This window comes from Polyodon spathula, chromosome 14 (assembly GCF_017654505.1).
Source record: "Polyodon spathula isolate WHYD16114869_AA chromosome 14, ASM1765450v1, whole genome shotgun sequence".
Lineage (NCBI taxonomy): Eukaryota > Metazoa > Chordata > Actinopteri > Acipenseriformes > Polyodontidae > Polyodon > Polyodon spathula.
Window position 1 is genome coordinate 12,501,895 of NC_054547.1, and position 14,370 is coordinate 12,516,264.

At 35.2% G+C, this 14,370-nt stretch overlaps 1 pseudogene; it reads left to right on the forward strand.

Moving 5' to 3' along the window:
• LOC121327112 overlaps nucleotides 1–14,169 on the forward strand; it is a 44,376-nt pseudogene extending 30,207 nt beyond the window's left edge.
• The last annotated feature ends 201 nt before the right edge of the window (nucleotides 14,170–14,370 follow it).

A 14,370-nucleotide genomic window follows, 5' to 3' on the forward strand; every position in this document is an offset into this window, starting at 1 on the left:
AAAAATCCTGTCCATAACATCATTGTTAGAATAGAATGTTCATTCTAAGAGGTTACAAAGTTTATTCCCCTTGTTTCCGAGCAGCATTTGTTCTATAGCGTCAACTGATGTCTTCAGTAGTGTGATTGACATTGGTGAAATGTTGGGCTACTGGAAATGCAGTGGTGTTGATTCGAATGCTTCATAAATGTTCCACACCTGCAAACACCTTTTAGTTTCCCCAATGTGCAGTTTGTTGCATTTCTTGCAGATAATGCAGCATACTATTCCTTTAGTGGTGCATGTAAAATATATATTAAATGTCTTCTTGGTACTGGTTTCCAGCCTAGTTGATGGGTGAGCAGTGATTGGAAGTGATTAATGAGGGTTGTGATAAGAGTGGAAAGAGATCAGTTGCAGTTTATCCTGCACTCAGTTGCCACAGCTGTGCCTGTTCACTCTTCCTCCCCTCTGATCCCTCTGCCTGGCAGCCGTGAGTCCACCCTCTTCCCGCTGGTATTTTGGAAAGTTGTTTGCGTGGATGCCAAGATGCCTCTACAGAGGCAGCTGGGCTAGAGCCATGATTGTGGTGTATGATCCTCACCTTCAATTTCCCGTTAAACAAATGAGGAAGAGGTTATTTTAAACAAGACCAAAAAAAAATAAAAAGCACCATTGGCTAAGCTTCCCAGACAGGTGTCCAGTGATCTGCTGTGAACTTGTAACCTGTTGTAGTAGCAATGTGACTAACCCGCGTCTCCAATTACACACTAAATGTTTTTCATGTGCTACATGACTTGAATTCTTTAACATAACGAGCGTTATATTACTTGAACAAAACCTAGTGAAAACATTTCTTTCATTGCCTATATTTAAAAATAGCTGTCATGTTAATGAAGACGGTATTAACATACATGCCCACATTGTCTTGTAAGTAAGTAGCTTAAATTTTATAGAATTAAAATTTCATTTGGCAAAGTACCACCCCCATCAGTATTTATGGTACCTCTTAATTTCTTTAACATGTTAATTAGTTCAAATAATTGCATGTCGGAAACTCCAAATGCCTTTTTCTTGGGATTTGCACATGTACTAAGTTGTTCATGTGTTTTGAGCTGCAGTAAGAATTTCTGAGACACCATTTAAAAAAAAAAAAAAATAAAAAAAAAAAAAAAAAAATAATAAAAAAAAAAAATAATAATAATAATAATAATAATAATAATAATAATAATAATAAACATTACATACACTTTACTGGTGCTGTGGTACTTAAGCACTCTTTTAATAGTTTTTTTTTTGTTATTATTTTTAAAATCATTTTGTCAGAAGACGATCTGTAACCCAATCTTAGGTGATATATTTAGAATTAGGTTTATCTTAATAATTATTTATAAAACTATGTAAGTGCCTTTTTTATACAGGTTGTCTCGTCAGTATCTTGATTGGAGATGCATGCCAAAAGCTGTTTAGATCTGAGGCACAGTAGTTTTAATGTAAAATCTAAATTGGAAACTACAATACCAATTGTTGGGTTCATGAATGTTACAAACAAATTGTTATGCAGCTCTTTTAATAAAAATACTGTTAGTATAGTATTAGGGATATACCTGAAAGTGTACAAATACTTAGTGCAATTTAATTTCAATAATAATAATATGCATACGTATTATATTATTATAATAAATAATAATAATAATAATAATAATAATAATAATAATAATAATTATATTTAAGACATTTTTAAGACACAAACTTCAGGATAACAAAAGAAAACTTAATCAGAGCAAATTTCAAATTCTGCATTGATATTATCCTGTGAGAAAATAACCATGGTGAATAATGTGTTTCCTGTCGAACAAAAAGCGCATTTCAGCAATGAACATAGCCAAAGAAGCTTTGTTCTAAACTTGCAAGGTATTTATTTGCTTTATAATTACCTGTCAACTCAATTTAGTAATGTCGTGTGTCATACAAAAGCAAACCAAGTCATGCTATATAAGCAGAATGTTCTGGATCACATGACCAATCTGATTATGACTTCATGACCCTTGTTATAAAAACATGACCCCCCCCCCAAATTGGCAGGAACCTCAAACACCAAAATGACATGTGGAGAACAACTGTTCTGTTTTTTTTCTAAGTGAACCACCTTAATGTTAGTGCCAGCAGCACTTCCTTCTGCAATGTGGATGAAATAGCACTGTAAAAAAAAATAAAAATACTACTGTAAAAAAAAATAAATACTGTAAAAAAAATATATTTATAATGTAGAACCTATGATTTTTTTTTGTACAGTACCAGTGTTTAAATTGGTATGAGATACACACCAGCCTGTAACTATGGCTGTTTTTTTATGTTTCATGAATTTATGTGTTAGGTTTATTTAATGCACTTTTGAAGCCAGTTTTATACAGTATAGAACATCAGATCCTGTTATATTTTAAATATCATCCTAAAGGTGACAGAAAAAAAGAACAAATAGCCCAGTAATATTACACAGCCCTATAGCCTTTTGACCTTCCTGTGAATTGGGTTCTCATGCACGGCAGCCGTTCGTGTGTCATTTCCTTCAGTGCTAGCAGCGTTTCTTCTTCTTAACAAGTGTTTACAGAAACGTGCTGGCTCTTATTAAGCTGTTTCTTGTCTTCCCAATCTGCCAGTGTGTGTGTGTGAGGTGGGAAAACTAACATTTTTGACAGCTCTGCACTACTCCTGAGAGCGCTTCAAAATGCTTACATTGAGCAGATGTGGTTTGTACTTGTTATTCTTTGTAATTACCGTCATTAACTGAAAGCATGTGTCAATCAAATATATATATTTTTTAAAAATCAGTTTTTCTTATTGAATTTTCAAATAAGATATGCCAGTTGATACAGCTTGATGTGTAATACTTCAATTCCAATCTTCTTGAATTAGTGAAATGCTTTGTCATTCAAACAAGGCATGTCAGAATAAAATTGTGATAAATCTTTATTTTATTACTATTTTATTAGATTTTAAACAATTTGTAATAATAATCTGATAAATCCCTGTCACACTTTCCTGATTTTATTGATACAGTGCAATTTAGCTTAACTTTGAAGCAGTAGAACCTACATCTCAGCTAAATCTTTACTGACACTTGGGCTAAGCCTTGCTTTACAGTGATTTAATAACTTCTTTACTATCTCAACGGTCTGTGGCACTTAACATGCAAGGTACCGTTAACCCCAGTTTTAGTTAGTATAGAATTCATGGGGATAAACTACTGTAATTAGGGGTATGCATGGAGTAGACTGTGCTCATTATGTATTGATAATTTAGCAGGTTCTAGTATATTGTTTCACATGTCCATCGGGAACACCACAAGAGCCAACTGCTCTGGCTTTTTTTTATTGGTAGAAATTACCCCTGAGAAACTCCCTGAAACTAAGCATTGTGAGTTAAATTAAACTAGACCTGAATGTAATGATGGGTTCTGAGCACTATTTATTCTGCAACAGTATTTTATCAATGGGATTGGGGAGGACATTGTTGATTTTGTTGCCGCAAAAGGTTAATTTTTGCACACCATAACAATTTGGTTTACTTCCCCTTCATTTCTTAGAAGTATCCATCTCTTGACAGGATGACATTTTAAGTTTCTATTGCAGTTGGATGTTTATAAATAGTATATTAGCGAACACACTTGCGTGTTAAACCTATCAGTACAATCAAAACAAGAAAAACTAATTATTATGCAGCTTTGCGTTCACGTTTTAGAGCATCCAAAGAAAATGAAGGGAATGAAACAATACATCACTGATTGAAAAAATAAAGTCAATTAGGAATGTGGACTTGCTTTACATAGTAATGAAAAAATATACAAGCTTTTTTCCTAATAAAATGTTTTACAAGTCTATATCGGCCTTGATTGGAAAACAATGCTATTTATTCCAGGATCTAAAAAAATACTGTAGTTCACTGTAGAAAATACCATTGGTTATTTTAAGAGCATGCTGTATTAAAATCAGTTTCCTCTGTAATTATTGTTCCATCTGTAGCCTTTTACCACTTAAAGAAAGATTCTCAATGTTTCTGTGTTGGTGGAAACTTTGCAGTTAAAATATGTTAGAGATTGACAAGAGGGCACGCCAAAACGTCAATCAGATTGCTTTGTATTTTTTAATTAAACAGGTTTTTGGCATATAGACCGTTTTTTCCTCAGCAAGTTCAAACAACTGATTTTGTATCAATTTTCCGTGCATATGTTTTATTTGGCTCTTCAGACGTACTGCCAAAATGATCTTGTTTTAAAGCAAGTTTGTTTATAGATCGTTTTCTCTTTCTTTCTTCTACATATGTGTGTCACAATTATTGTTGGGAGTATAGTTAAAGATATCAAAGTGGCTGCAGACACCCATGTGTACAGCTATGGCTAAAATTGACCTGACTCATTGACTCATTTTGTGTCAAAGTTTAATGAATAATTTTAAAGTTAACATAGTGAATTTCATACCGCTTTTTAGTTTTCCATATACCGAACGAAAAACTGACAAATATTAAAATGTGACATTTTGAAATCTATTTTGGCTTCTGGTAAAGTTTTGCATATATTATTTTGTAGTTTATTTGATTACATGATGTTAAATAAGATATCTAAATTACATTCATGTAGTTTTTTTTTTGTTTTGTTTTACATTGCCACAATTGTAAAATTACATGTGATGCAAAACTTTTGTCCATAGCTGTAGTTAGTCTAGAGTTCAAATTCAGCAAGGTTATATTGAAAAAGGATACAGATATTTCAGTATTTTAATTGAAAAAATGAAGAGGAGAAGATTGAATGTAACCTGCTTTTGAGGGAGAGGCAATACAATTTCATGGTAAACATTTTATAGACTCCATTTCACCAGTGCTGGCGAACTTAAGGTATAAATATGTAATATCCAGAGGGTGCAATAGTTTTTTGTCACATTTTCAGTGCATTGTAGAATACAGACTGGTGCACTGGTGGTTGCAGGAATATTTGTTTCTAGCTTGTTGTTCCTCTTGGTTGCTTTTCAATTGGATTTCCTCAAGCAGGTCCAAAGCTGTCACCTTAGCCAGGCTCTGTTAGCTATCACCGCTGGCCCTATATTAAGTAGGTGTTTCAGGGCTAAGTTAATAACTCCTGCCTTTCTGACTGATCACCGCCATTCTCACCATATCTGTTTAGCTTAGCCATCTCCTGTGGGATGGGGACTTCTGAGTTTGTCTCCCTCTGTGTCGCACTCTCAGTGGTAGAAGTGTTTTTGTTTTCATTCCTTGATAAGGTTACCGTACATGGGGGAAATCCAGTATTTGTGTTATTGTTGCTGCCTCTCATGCTTCTGAATTGCCATTTTAATCCCAAGCCCTCGTTATTGCACTCCACAGTATCTGTTGCATCTGTCAAATCTAATATCCTGTTGAAAATGATGATTCAAAATGGAGTCGTTTATTAAGATAACAGGGCCAAAGAGATTTCTGAGATTTCTGGAGGTGATGCTTTGTACTGAAGTGAGCTTTTGTTTTTACTTCACATTTCTTGCTAGAATAATATCAAGGCTTGTGATAAACAATCAACCAGCTAATTAGAGTCAAAACATTTTGATATTGCATGTTAACAAACTATATATATATATAGAACATTTTAAGACACCTTTTTTTCTGCTATCTACAGTATTATTTTTAATATAGGTAAAATTTCAAAACTTGCAACGTGATCAGTGAACCAGGTTTTTTATATAAAAAAATATATAAATGTACCTATTTAAATTAATTACAATTATAATTAATGTAAAAAAATCATTTTTATATATATATTATATATATATATATATATATATATATATATATATATATATATATATATATATATATATATATATATATAACTACCCTTTTTTTTTTTAAAATATATGTATATATATAATTTATATAAATATATTTCCCATTAGTTGTAATAAATAACTATTTAAAAATGTTGAATTAAAAGGTACATTTGTGGTTTAAAAGGGAACTTTTGGTAATACTGGGCTATTCAGTTTTCTTTTATAATTCCACGTTCTGCTATACATCAAATGTACAGCTGCAACTGACATCCAGAAAAATTTTAAAGGCTGTGAGCAATTCAAGTTAAAATTATGTATACAAGCTAATTAAACTGTTTTTGTGTAAAAGGGTCAGAGACATTAACAATTCCTTATATAAAGTGTGAACTTTTTCACTGCAGTTTAACCTCTTTGTCTCTCACTGCAGTAATTGGTTCCATACGCTTACATTTTCCAGAACTGCTTGAAACAGAAATGCTTGAATTGTGTAGATCAAAAGAAGTAGAAATACCAGTATTGGTTTTACATTGTTTTCATTTTAGTAGCAGAGAGGTATTTTTTAATACAACATTCTTAATGTTGTTGTAAATAAATTCCTTTATGGCAAGATTGCATTGTATAAGAGTCTTGGAGCGTCCTGGCAGCTAAAAGAAGCAGTGTGCATTTGGATCATTGTGCGCTGAAGTGCAGCACTCTATTGTTTCATACGCAGTATTTCAAAAACTGACCGCAGGTGTTCTGCCCTTGTTCAATGTCTGACTTCTTAACTAATGGATAATTCCATCGATTTGATCTAATGAAGTAATAAAAATAGGAGATCAAAGTTTTGTATTTTGTTTTTTTTTTATGAATCCCAGAGGTGGAATCACTGTTAACACTTGTCCTTTGTCATTGTTTTACAGTAATACGGTTTATCTTTCAAACTTTAGATTGAGTGCATTTAAAAAAAAAAAAAAAAGCCATTCTGTTACATACAACAGCAGAGAGAGCAATATGGCTTCCATACTGTGTGTAGTAGAGTGCACAGGAAAGATTCAGAATAGCGAGTTACAATTGATCAATGCCATTCAAGTATCTCTTATTGCTATTGTTATATTGGAGAAAGTTATTGAATGAAAGGTTTTGTAACTCTACTTATTTTATAGCACCATAAAGGGGATTCAACTCAACTACGCTATATTGTGCAAAGAAAGCAGAGCTGAAAAACTAACTTCAGAATATTAACTTTAAGTCACTACCAAACCTGATATTAAAAATGAATGTGTCTGATTACTGAAGTAAGTTTTCACATAAGTGCTACCATATGTTTGTGAATTGCAAATACTGTTGCAGAGCTCCCAGATAAAAATATAATTTGAACTTTTTTGAAGTGTTCGGTATTGAATATTCAAATGGCTATTGCTATATTTCACAGAGTTATCTAAAAAGAAAAAAGAGTGAGTCGTGTCAAATATCATTGGTTTGCTTTACTGTTCTGAGTAAATTGTTATATTAAAAGTGTACATTTAGTTTTTTATTCTGCGCATATGCAATTCCAACAAATGTGTTTGTTTTGATGTGCTATATAACACATACATAACTGCATGTCAAGCCGTCAAACTGAAAAAGCATTATGCCAGTACTTGCAGTACGAGTGTAATATGAAATAGAAATTGACACATTTGATTATAGCCCGCAGTTTAGAAACCTTTCTAGTACCTTAAAACGCAATATTATTTTATCACAAAACTAACAACAACAACAAAAAAGGTTTATTGGTTATGGTTACAACCTAATCTGTAGTCTGGTTTTCTACTCATAAATATTAGCAAGTTTAACTTTTTTTTAACAGTTGTGGAATGTAGATAATGTTTTTGTGCATAAAAACATTGTGCTTTACGTGTGTTTCAATGGGTTATCATCTCAGTTTTAGTCGTAATGAACAAGACCTGACAGACATTAATAGAAATTGATTTTTCATAGGGAACAATCTTTAAAGTGTTAAATTTGTGGGCAATTCTGGAGAACAGACTTTGTTGTCAATTTCCCTGAAGGACTCAGACACAGTAATCATTGAGGAATGGTCCTGTATCCCACCACAGCAATTTAAACACCTTGTAGACGGGTCACGTTGTATAAATACTGTCATGTCTGTCCTGATACTACAAATGCTACACTCCTTTTAAATCTTTACCACCCACCCAGTAACATCTATGGTAATTGTTCAATTTGCACAGGTTCTTTTTTTCTTTCAGCTATGTTTTAAGTCATTATCCATTTATATACTTATGTATTTGTTTCTGTCTTAAACACAGTTTTATATATATATATATATATATATATATATATATATAATATATATATATATAATATATATATATATAGATTAAGATACCACTATATAATATACATATCTTTATATATATAATATATAATATATATATATATATATATGTAATAATAGATACCAAAAGTGAAAAAAAACAAAAAAAACCCCTGATAAATCATATCAGACACATACAAATATTTTATTGAAATAAATGATTTGTATATTTACAATAAAAATGATATCTCTGTCATAAGATAATGCGTATCACTTTGTGTACATGTTAATAGGTAGAGATTATTTTTCGGCACAGTTCTAAAATGATAGAACTAATTAGAATATTTTGACTTGTGCTTCTAGCCTGCATTTTCTTTTTTATTTCTGCCATGTCACTTAAATGAAAGCTGTCAGGGACCTGATCACCACAGTTATCTGATGTATTTTACAGTTTTGTCTAAATCGATTTGTTTATAAAACCATCTTGTTAACTTCACAAAATGTATGTTTCTCATACAATCACTGGTTAAAAAATTCCAAGTATGCTTAAGAAGGATCCATTTCCTTGCTTGAGATTAATAATTACAATTTATGGAACAAAATAAGCGAAATGAAAACTAACATACAACCCCATTACACTAAATCAAATCGATAAAAATCGACAAGTTGTCATGCACCTTCTGTATATCACAATATTGTCCAAAGAATTGTTCATCATTAACAGTACAGAAAACAGAAAACACACAGTCCTGTCTTAAGGCCACTCTGATTCTTTGAAAACCAATATAAATCATTTTGTACAAGCCTTGCATTCAATTTCATGAAAGCTATCCTTGGCTGAAATATGACAAGTTGCGGAAAATACAATGGTTTCGGCATTTGGCACAAATAAAATACATCAAGGATAGGAAACTTGGCTTCTTGTTATTCATTTTGACAGACTCAAAAGACCACATATATGCAAACAAAAGAATGTACTGATTTTTAATTAAGATTAAACAAATACTTAGGTGTTTTAGCCATTGCAGACTGCAGCTATAGTTTTCTTTTGCAGTAACTCATTGGAAATATAGAGTGAAACTGCAATATAGACACCTTTTTGATTACATGAAAACTGACCATTATAAATATATTGTAACTTCATTATTTTAAGTATTAGTCAAAAATCTGAGTTTGCACCCCGGAGGATTAACTCAGAGCAGATTTTCTACAACTTTTTTGTCACTTCTTTCCATCACTACTCTTTCAAGTCCATTTGGTATAATACTGTTGTCAGAAAGCATTATATATTTTCTGTGGAAAACAGAAAGCTGCCCTCCACTCTGCTTGCCAAGACACTGTGTCCCCTTAATCATACTTTTCATTTCAGTACATTGAAATTTCTGTTACCAAGGACAACATCATAAATAAAAGTGTTTGTGAAATTTGTACCTGCAGCTTCCTAACTTTGTGCATTAAGGGTAGGACAAGAAGAGAGGTGGTCATCTGTGAAAATGTATAATCATTTATTACGTACAGCTGGAGCAGGGATGTAAGTGAGCAAAAGATCCTAAATGAAAGGTAAAGTGAATTTCTGTATCTTGTCACACAGTAATGAGAAGCTAGGGCTCTTAGTCATTGTGGTGTACAGTGCATTCACTCTCAATCTAGGTTTAGCAGTAAATGCTTCCCTGATCTATAGCCTTAAGTTTGAAAAGAAATATTTGTGCTCTGCATAATGGAGGAGTTTGAGGGGGGATACACTACGCTCGGGTAGATTCTATGAAAAGGTTTATAGTACGCTTCCTTACTGTTATTATTTTAATCAGCAGTATTTTGACAGAATACATTAAACTATGACCTTTCTTTTAATTTCTCCATATCATTCAGTACCGTCTCCATAGGGTTTTCAAATGTATATTTTTGTTAACTTTGTCATCAGGTTTGTACCCACAGACTCTATCAAAACTCTTGAAGGGCAGCTTTGTTTAATATATTTAACCCTAGAACCCCATCAAGGGTGTTGTGTACCCCTATAAATGAATCTACTGTATCATTAAGTTTGAACTGTAGAATATGTATAACACATGTAATCAAAATAAAGTGTTTTTTGTGAGTGTGTGCATTACCATTAGCCTGTGGGAAGAGTAATGAAAAAAATAAGTGCTTGGTGTGTTAAACTGTTTATAAAAGTTTCAGTATGATGGCAAAAGGTTTCTACACTTAACATATGAGGCAGCTTCTTTATAGACTAGAAGAAAAGAAAACAACAAAAAACAAAGACTTTGTAACTTGGGCTGTATATTGGAAGCCAAGTACGCTGTACAGGCCTGCTTTTTACAATTTAGGTCTGTTTTGGAATCGCATATCAAGTACAGCCTGTCATTAAGATATTGTTTGACATTGCACAGCTTTGAATGCAACTGCTCTTTTATATGGTTTTATAAGTATTGATACTTTTGTGCATGCTACACACAAAAATGTATGAACAATTTATAATTGAACTGAATTTTAGCTGTTTACATTGACATGGTTTCCATGCAGTTTAGAAACTCCAAATTCTCCATTGTCGTGAGAGTGTGACGTGTCACGCACATTTCTCGTGCTATAGGAAGTACGTGGCCAAAACATGGTACGGTTTAAAAAGGTGGGGAATTCGTCCCAGAGATTATATTCAGAGATGTGTTATGTTCAGTATACCCAAACCACAGACAAGAACTGGACTCTTACGAGTTTTACATAGTGGAGCTGTCTGTCAGATATGGAGGGATCATGCTTTTTGATTACCACAAATCATTTTCAGTTAAAGCAGCATCTGTTTTGGCAACAGATGACCACATCTTTCACTAGACACAACCTGATTTAGACTTATTCAACAGGATTTTCACCGGCCTCGGAGCTAATGCTTGCGGGCTCTGCGGCTCCACTGGCCACTCAACCTCTCTCTGCCCTAAAGCTGCTATAGCATCAACTTCCAGATCAGCAGTATCAATACCAGCTGTCCGTATCCTACTGCGCTGAATCTTTAACCCTTTCTGGTAAAGCACAGGCCTCTAGTCGTTTTTTCTCTGGAAAAAGCCAAGAGAACCATTCAGTGGCCAAGTGAGACCGATAGGAGCCAAATGAAACCGAAAAAAAGGGGTGGATGAGCAATAGCCCTAGAAGCTGCACCATAAAGAGACAAGCAGACATAAACAAAGGAGGTAGCTGCTTCCACATCCAGCGCTCAAAGAATATCATGGATATTTGCAGAGCTTTTTGAGACGTTATAGTAACAAAATAATGACTTGGATCACATTATTGAGGAGTTTGGTGATAAAACGAGTGCTCAGGAGAGGATTTATCAATATGCACATCTATAAAGAGGTATGTGAAAAATACAGCGAACAAGGGGTGGGGCTTGGCTGGAGATGCAGTACTGATGTCGGTTAGCATTGCAAATCCCTTTAAACCAGTTTTACTCTGGGGAAAAAAAAAAAAAAATTAAAACAGAGCGTGTAAAATAAACAGTGCGTGTGAAAATAAATTGGACCCGAAGCGCCTGACAGACACTGAATAAATGGACCGCAAACGGTTAAGAGCGCTCCGACTCCTTCTCATCTGTCCGTCTCTCTAGATGTTCTTGCCAATTTGATTTCAATCCTCCTTCAAGGCTGCTTCTCTACATTTGATGACCTAACAATGGAAACTATATGTCTAACCGCATTTTTTGTTTTTTTTAAGATGCTCAGAATATGCAATTCCTTCTATTGCCAGCTTTCTTATGCTGGGTATTCACTGCAGTGATCTCACGCTCCTCTTAGATTCAAACTTTATCCTGCGCATTTCCAAAATGGATCAGCTGCAGCAAGTCCAGTTTATTCAGCTATCAAAAATTGACTCTCCTCAGTGCCCATATGCTTCCATGCAGAAATTTATTGCAGAGTGCAAAATTGACTCCCTTTTCATCGATTCAAGCCGGACTGTTAAATCTAGACGTTGGTTCACTTCTCATCATTCTACGTTGGTTTCCAGAGCAGGACCCCCCTCAATTATGTACTCCTCGTTCATTCAGAATTGGGGCAGCCAGAGCAAAGATTAACTGGCATCTGATTAAAAATATGAGGCGTTGGACCTCATCAGCAGTTAAATCATACATATGTTCTTTCCATCTGAGATATCTTCTGCACAAAAAGTCCATTGCTAGTATGTCCGGAGTGGGGATGACCCTGTTGCCAGGACCAGCAAAGGCTTTCCCCCTAAAAAGAAAAAGGGTTTTCCTTTCCACTGAGAGGAGTGTCTTCACAAAGTTAGTAGGGAGACAGTTACTAACCTTTTTTGTTGTGTTAAATGTTTTCTTTCTTTTTTTATATGCATTGGTGGTTCTTTTGTTTGTCTGCACTTGTAGGAATCTTTAGCAGGGAGCTGGGGGTCCATCCTTTTGGAGGGTTAGTGAGTCGCATGTCCTTTTCAACCTTTACATACCAAGGGAGGTTCTCTCAATGAGTCAGAGGTGACCCCCTCGCCAAACCCAACCTTTAGAAGGAGCTCTCCCTTGTTAACTCGAGGCAATCTTCTCATTTCAGGCTCTCTGGGGGTGCATCTCCGCACCAGCTTCGGAAGTTTATAACACCTCATTGAGGACAGCTCTCAATGAGCCAGAGTCCACTTCTTTCTCCCTTTCAGGTTCTCAAGCCTCTATTTCTGTGCAGGGGATCTCCCCTGTGTGTCTGGTCCCCCAAGTGACAGGGACCCTCTTCTATATGTCGGGCCTTAGCAAATGGCGGGCCCTCTCTTATGTGTTTTCAGCCTTTACTAACTTTATGCCCCTGAGGGTGCCGAGCACCTGGCTCTTGGAATTAGCCACCTCTTGTAATCTGCAGTGGTGACCTCACCGCGACTTGGACCTCGTCCTGTCAAGGGCTTGGTCCTAACGGTGGGTGGCTCTTGAAGAAATCAGGCGATATCTCTACAGATAGTATGGCTCCCGCCCTGTGAGCTGAAAGTGAAAGTAACTTTAATTTCTTAACGGTGTATTACTGCAATAACAAATATGTGTTTTCCTTGTATCGTCATCTCAAAACATATTAAATGTACACAAAGCCAGATAAAAAAAATTACAATAGGTCAGCTGTTATTTAACACGGTAAAACACAATCAGAATGATTAAACAAACATCCATTTTTAAAATATAAATTGCTCTACTATTATCTGTTTCAGTTTTGTACTCCTAAAAAGTCATTACAGGAACATCTTATCTATCATTCAATCACCAAGTACTAAAGTGGAATAGTTGTATGCCTTTGTGTTATGTAGGTATTCACTTAAATCCAGGCCACTAGATTTCAGTTTACAAAAGCTTCCTTATTTTGAAAACTAAATGTTGAGAGGTTACCTGTGCTTGCTGGAAGAGTTTCCACTGCGAGTATTTTTTGGGTTAGTTTTCCTGCACCGAATCAAGCTAATGTATGGAATGACCACCTCTAAGTCATGTGAACAGGACCTAAATGCCTATGCGTTATTTGGCTTAAACGTCAATATTAGTAAACGGAGGTGGGAAAGGAATTGAAATTTAAAAAAAGCAAATATGTAGCCTGCAAAATCGTTTTGATGAATCGAAATATGTAATTTACCTGTTAAACTGTTTTGCCGGTACTCCGTACAATTCTTTTACCAGTATGCAGAAACAGAGAAAGAGTTCGAACATTTTGAGTGTCAACAGGAAGTGCCAACATTGCCGGTGTTACAAGCTAATTCTCACCCCAGGGTAATTCTCACCTCTTCAGAATTAGCCTAGGCTAATCCTCACCCCGGGCGAGTTCTGTCCTAGGCTAATCCTCATCCTTTCAGACCAATTCTCACCCCTAGGGCTGTGAAGGTTTTTTGAGATTTTAGCAATCAGAAAGACAAAAGGATATTTGTCCTTTGTATGCCCAGGTCGCAGCACTGCCAGGCACAGTCTTGTCTGGTCCCTTGCTCCACTCCCCCTTGAAACCCAGACGTCACTGCACTGGTTGTGGTCCCTTCCCAGGGGCAACGGAGGAAGGACCAAAACACCCTCAAGCCAGCCCATGCAAGAGGGCGAAGATGAAAGAAATCGGACTTGGGGGCGGTTGATCCTTTTAGGGTGGTGGTAATTGGCCGTGGTATGGCCAGTGTCTTATAAAGACAAAGGGGAGGATGTGTAACGGAGCAGGGAGGGGGATCTGCCACCAATGTAAGATCACCACTCTCATTCACATTCGTTTGTCCTTATAAAAGGTAGACCTGACACAAAACTTGAGGATTTAAGTGCTTGCGTGCACTTTTAATAATCCA